Source organism: Melanostigma gelatinosum, assembly GCF_949748355.1.
Source record: "Melanostigma gelatinosum genome assembly, chromosome: 12".
Taxonomy (NCBI): Eukaryota; Metazoa; Chordata; class Actinopteri; order Perciformes; family Zoarcidae; genus Melanostigma; species Melanostigma gelatinosum.
The window spans coordinates 18,639,854-18,647,284 of record NC_136645.1 but is presented as its reverse complement, the minus strand read 5'-3'; positions in this window follow the sequence as shown (position 1 = coordinate 18,647,284).

Genomic DNA, 7,431 nt, shown 5'->3' with positions numbered 1-7,431 from the left:
GGTCAAAGGCAGAATGTGTTTGAGCCCGTCTCGTTTGCGCAGTGAGCTCAGGAATTACCTTCAGCCATCAAACTGTGAAATCGAGTGCATGCTGTGTCCGCGTGCAAGTAGTAATCAGAAAACGGAATCAGAAACGGTTTGTTGCCAAGTCCGTTGCACATACAAGGAATTTGGCTTGGTGATTGGTGCGTGACAATAAACAAAACGTTTTATAACTAGAAAATATGAAGATTTACAGTAAAATAGTGTAAAGAAAAAAACGTTAAGACAATTGTTATTAATGTGTCATGTGCATATTAATAAAAGGCCTATCATTCGGGCCCAAGCACGAGAGGGCCAGCAGTGGCAGGGACCTATTGTTTTTGTAGAGATTATTATACTCCTGCCTAATCCCATTTTTGAGGGCCCTGCAACACTCGACAAATTGGCCCATGCTGCAGTGACTGGACTCGGGCGTGGCCAGCAGGCTTCATACCGCCTTCTAATGTGTGGAAGGTCTTAGTTGCTCCGATATTCATTTGGTCCCCATGAATTGCTCTCATCATTCCAGACATATTTCCCGTGGCTTTCATTTGCTCTCCCCAACCTCTCGTCAGACATTTAACATTTTGTCAAATTTGGTTTGTATAATTATCTTTGTATTTTATTGAAGCTCATTCTCGACCAAAAAAGACGCTCAAGCTTTTGAAATGTGACTTGAAAAGAAATATTTGGACTCCCGGTACTCTGTTTACGTCGTTGGTCTTCCTGGCCGTCCCAGACCTCGATGCACACACAGTTGTTTCCATCTCATTCTCAGGGCTGTTATATATCCGAAAGAGCAGATGTCTCTGTTTTGAACAGTGGAGCAGATGTGGAAATGTAATAAAGTGTCAGGAGGTCACTTCCGTACAGTAAATCTGTAATCTCTTTTTCCATTCATGAAATCATTTTCTATGACCTCACGGGATTTAAGAGTCCATACGGCCATGCTTGCGTCTCTGTGAGGCTTTAGGGCAATGCTAGCGTGATTATTTTATGCAGAAATGTTTACCATCTTACTGTAGCATGTTAGCATGTCAATATTTACGAATCAGCACAACAGAACGTACAGTTGAGGCTGATGGGACGATCATATGGAACGTATGCTTTCAACAAAGTATCGGACAAATTGAAAGTGTGACCTGATGATGGCGCTAAAAAGACAGAGAATCACAAATCATCCTCAGGGGACCATGAATGTCTGCGCCACACTTTGAACCAATCCATCTGGGCGTTAAGATAATAGATAACGGATCATTTTGGGGACAGGTCCGGGGGACACCAAAGACCACAAATGCCTGTACAGAAAGGGAGAAGAAAAGAAAAAGCAGATGATGATGGACAGCTTGGTCAGCCTGTGGCAGCGGCTGAGACCCGGGACTGAAGCGGGCTCTCTGTGATTGGTCGGACCTTGAAAATGTCATGGTACTCCACGCAATAATTGTTAATATGTATTTGATTGACCAACCAAAATTGCCATCGCCAGGGCCACGGTGCTAGCATGGCTAAAAATGACCTTTGCACCAGGTAATTGGTAATTGGCCGTGTTTACAGGATCTGAAATCTTCTTGCATCAGTATTTATATCAGACTTCATCTGGTGGGTCCCACCTGAGGGATTTCTGACTCGCATTCTCTCTCACAGAGATGTGAGTCGGGTATTGGTGTCTGCTGCTTCACATGCCAGATGGTGACATTAATGTCTTTATTCAGCATATCAACAAAAGTAATAAACACTAATCTGGGAGCCCTAATAAAACGTAAAAAACAGCAGATTTTGATTTGTGATTTGAATTAGTCTGCTTGATAGCAGGATTTAATGTTCACCAGGAGTAATGAAGCAAACCCTGAATATTGGTATTTTGCTGAATAGGTCATTAACCGGTTCAAAAAGTACAAATGAATGTTCACTTCTTCCTGTGCCAATGAGAGCTCAGTGTTATAATGTGGGAACAGAGCTCCACCATTACACCCTAGTGATGACGGATCTGTTTGGCTTCGCTTACGTTACTGAATTTAATCTGTTGTAATAGACTTTTTTTATATAACTGGCATTTGCTTAAACAAAGTGAGCAATCACAGTGTTTATAACTACAATATCTTTTCAACATATTTGTACATTTACTGCCATAATATGCCAAAATACCCAAACTCTTTATGACACACTAATTATGAATAAAATAACCAGGCAAACATGTACTTCATATTTGATTTAATACAAAACCTATAGCCTGCACAACAAGATAAAGACGTGAGTGAATAAATGTCCAGCTCAACACATCTGTGGACATTAAGGTTGACCTCTGACTCCATTATTTTGGATCGATTGCTTCCACAATCAATCAGGTTCTCAAGATGAACGACCTATAATCACATGGAAATAAACTCGCACCGCTCCAATCCTCAGACGGGCTGTTGAGTGTTATTTACTTACTCACTTATTTGTCTTTGTTCCCCGGAGCGACATAACACTTTGACAAGTGCTCTCCGTGCTGCCCGTGTAATTTATGTCTGCAATAACAAAAGTGCAAAGCTCTGGCAATCTTTACATCAAAGACGAGCAAGTCAGCTTTCAGTCTGCCAGCTTCCAGAGCTGCAAGAGAGTCTCGCCATCACTTTACTTTACCTCCGTTTAACATGCCGCCCACCTCTTTCCATTCTTTTTTTGTGCTTTTCTCTTTTTATTCAATATTCTTCCTCGCTGCAGATTCATTTGCTTCATAGAATGTGTCAAACTTCTGTAATCGTTCTGCTACATCTGCTGTATCATTGGTGTGAGGGTTTTTGCCTTGAACATGGTGAACAATATACCAGGTAAAGTGCTGCATGTTTGCATTGTTATTGGGATGTTAGCGTGTCGCCGTTAGCATTTAGCTCGTGGCTGCAGACTCCTAGTCGTGTTGCAATACAGTGAGGTGTATACCTCACTGCAGGTCATGTTATTACATGAATGAAACAAACTTTGGAGAGCATTTCTGTTTGTTTATTGTGTAAGCTATTTGTACATCCTTGGCATGGTATATATGGCTTTTTTCATGTGCTATCAAGACTTGAAGATAATATAAAAATATATACACAGTATAACTTTCCAACTGGATGGCAGCAGTGACCAGTGTGTTGGCCCTTTGATGTCTCAAAGCTGCAGAAACAAACTTGTAAAATGTCGAATCACACCGACTCTTTGATTGTGGGACAAACCTTTTCGACAACAAGGTGAAGCCTCTGAGATGACATGATGCAACGTTCAGAGGAGAACGGCACAGAGAGGGGTTGAGGACGGAGACAGAGGGGTTTTTTGTTCCTCCCGTTCTCCTCATGCTCGGCTTATCAACAAAGCCAGGTACCGATCGGCTTCCATTCCACTGCATTCCTCCGTGAAAAGCCATCCAGCCTAGATATGCTGCAGCTGAATGTTATGCGGTCTCCAGCCAAGAACAGACACACACACACATACACACACACACACACACACATTTTAGTGACACCTGCTTTACCCCCGCTCGCGGTTACTGTAATTGTGGCCTTTCTCATGCAGTCTCTAATCATCAACCTCTATCTGCACACCATGTGACAATGTAAATGGGCCGGGGAGAGGAGACATTAAGTGCCGGAGTGCAAGCCTTGTGGCAGCCTGTGTGTCTGCGAGCAGCTGGAGGAGCTCTGACCACAACATCTGCGAGGAGCGAGGTCAGGTTTCTATCACACCACCCACAATGCATGCTGTTAGCGGCATGGAGGGCCAAAGGCTGCAGTATAACAGGCCAGGTGGGCAACGCGCTGAAACGATATCACTGGTACAACTCTAGGTTATCCTAATCTAGATCAAACTGTTGTTGCTTTTGTTTTCATTCAAATTTCAGGTTACTTCTGAGTTTGCGTGTTTGATATGTTTTGCTGAATGTTTGAGATGATTCACGTGGGCTGACCAGAAATGTTTGTGTGTGTGTGTGTGTGTGTGTGTGTGTGTGTGTGTGTCATCATACTGTTTGCCATCAACCGTCTTCCTGTCAGTCTCCTCTGGGGTATTTTACAACTTCAGTGAACACAGGCAATGAACAAACAGCCCAGACGTGTTACCTCATTCGTAGAATAAATGAGAAATGTTTTCTGATGGTGCAGTTACTGCAGTCATGCTTTCCATACACACTCTTTTAATATTGGACAACAAATTAAAAGGGCTCGGATAGGTGGTTTAAAATTGCGTGCCTAAGATACATAAATGTAAAATCTTAATTCACCTACAAAAAAAATACATTGAAAGATCCTTCCTTGTCCTTTTGAGGATCACGTTCTTTCTCTTCATCTTTGCAGTGTGTGATGTTCATTACTTTGCATTTCTGGGTCCTATAAGGTTTGTGGTGTATTCCCAGGAAGAACTGGAGAGCTGGAGTTTGATAGAGGAAAGTACTTCAGATGTAAAACATTGGCCTCAATAGACCAGAGTGCAATGCAGCGAAATACTTGTGTGTTTGTAGTTGAACCTGAGGCTCACTCAACCCTAAAGCAAACTACTCCAGTGTTGCTACTGATAACGCTGTCTGTTGTTATTGCTCCCCCCCCCCCCACACACACTAATCCGCTGATGAATGAACAAACAGTCTGCGTTTCGGGGTGTCGTTGAGGGAAAGGCACTCTGGAAGATGTAGGCATCTCCTGAGGTCAAGTGGGTTCATGAAGAAAACAAAAAGTGAAATGCACCACGATGTGAACATGACAGGTTGGTGACACAGTGAACAACAGGTCTGTGGCTGCCGCTCTGCTCCTGTTTAGCAACATAAAGAGCCGAGCAACAGCCAACGCAACACAGAAGATCGACACTGAAATACGACCGTAGGTTTAACTGCTCAGCCTTTGACTGTCAGAGGGCTGTGTGTTCACTGGGCTGTAGTTTGTGGTGATGTTGCACTGGATACATCATATTGCAAGGTGTTTTGATGTTTTCCCCACACCTTGCATGAATGGAAATTAAACTGAAGCGCTTCGATCGACATTATTCCTCTTTATGTGAGCAGGAGCGCCGCTTAAAGGAGCAGTGTGTAGCATTACGAGGTCATTTATTGGCAGAAATAGAATATAATATTCAAAACTTTGTTTTCATTTGTCTATAATGACCTGAAACTAAGAAACGTTGTCTTTCCGTGAGCTTAGAATGAGTTTTATAAAGTCTGTCATGTTGCACTGACATGTTAGCCCAGAACGGACAAACCACTGGCTCTAGAGATGGCCATTCGTGTTTTTACGTTACCTGAAGGCTACAGTAATTCTCCACGTTTGGGAAGTTAAGGCTATTCAGTCGATGCCACTAAATCCAACACACTGCTCCTTTAAAGCAAGAACAAAAATAAAAAAGGCAATGACTCTTCCCATCACACTCTAGTATTGCTTGCCAGGCACTCAGGCACTCTGAGGCATGGAAGCATTATAAAGGGATGAAGCCAGTCTTAAAGTCTGGCTGTTGATGGGAACAAACATCCGCCCGGCTCCTCCTACGCTTCACACCAAACACACAACACGAAGGATCTAATGAACCACCATCTGGCGCTCAAGAAGACCTGGGAGTCTGCCCTGCACGGGCAACTCTCACAAACAAGTTCCCATGTGGCTTCCCCACCACAACATCAATTCAAAATGGCAACGTGGGTTGGGCTAAATGTTGGCACAGGTCAAAAAAGACACATAGAATATTGTTGTAAGGTAAGAATTTGTCATTTGGCTCGGAGCTGAAAAATCAGCCATGTTTGTTCGCTGCGAAACAGGAGTGTGGTGCTAATCAAGAGCTCATGTTTGTCCATGTGTCTGCATCGTGTTTAAGTACATATGGTGCTCCTGAAAGCCAATTTATTCCATTCGGCTGTACAACAACAAAAAGAAGGCAGGTAATGGTACTCTGTGCTTGTGCTGTAATAGAAGAGCTGAAATGAATTTCTCTGTGTGCATAAAAGCAAAGCGATGAGAGATCACGATACGGGCGGCTGGAGGTTTGCACACACACAATAGGTCTAATTCAGCACACAAAGGCAGCGCATTGTGTGGAGGAGATGTGAGCGATAGGAGAAATGAATAGCAATTGAAAGGTGTGAATGGCATCTCTCATTGAAAGCAAACACTCAGAGAGAGAGAGAGAGAGAGAGAGAGAGAGAGAGAGAGAGGCAAATAATCTTCTGATCCAGACTGTTCTTGCTTGTTTCAGCCGGACTCTCACTCTGCTTCCATGTGTGAGAGAGCTGTCCGCCGCAGAATCACCGCACTGGGAGTTTTTTGGTCACGGCAGAAAGAAAGGGTCTCTTTTTTGTCTACCAACCCTATAGCTGCCAGGGAGCAAACTAACTCTCTCCTCCGATGTGGGGTTTGTTGTCACCCCTCCAGGCTCAGCCGATGCTGGGTTTCCATGGTGACGGAGGTGTGAATTGTAGCCGGTAGCCGGGCTGTACAGTACGAGCAGCCGTTCTGTCTCATTTCTTTGTTTTCTGTCCATTTAGGGAGGCATGTCTGGCCAGCAGCACCATACAAATCAATACAACCTGGCACACACACACACACACACACACACACACACACACACACACACACACACACACACACACACACACGCACACACACACACGCACAGTGTAAATTCCTACGAGTTGCAGCACAGCCTCCAGAGCTCCTCTGGCCTTTTCTGTTTTGTTTTTCCAAAGTGAAGATGGGAAGGTGAAGGGTCGACAGCAGCGAGGATCAAAAAACGTACCATTCAGCATTCGAGCATAAAGGTTCTCTGTATGGTTTTCAGAGCACTGTGCCAACAAACGTCTCTTGTTGTTGACTTTCTGTTGCCTGGGTGTGTGACTGTTTTCCTTTTGTAAACCACAGACTCAGCAGTGACTCTAATGAACTGCTTATTGTCTTTGCGTAAGAGCCTGCTGCTGATTAAATGTGGTCATGGTTACATGAGTTGTCTTGACTTCTTGGTCTTTGCCAGCTGCTTTTCACTGCGTCTGAGCCCTTCCACACAGACCTATTAGCAAATTCTTCTGTGGGCTTAGCGTCACTTCTGAGCGGTGGGTGTAGATGCAATTGCTCATTTTTGGGCATTTTTCCAAATACTATGGTAAACTATTACTGTGTAAGCTATACAGCTTTGCCGGGATAATCCTGATTTAATTTTGGTTGGCTGATTTACATTATATCTTGCTATCTTTTTGCTGGAGGTTTCTCATGGGGGCTTTGTCACATTTTAAGCATGGTGAAGGTAAGCGCCTTAGCCTGCATTACTGTGTAACTGATCTGATTTCAACTGGGAAACTCTCTCTCTCTCTCTCTCTCGCTCTCTCTCTCTCGCTCTCTCTCTCTCTCGCTCTCTCTCGCGCTCTCTCTCGCGCTCTCTCTCTCTCTCGCGCTCTCTCTCTCTCGCTCTCTCTCTCTCTCGCTC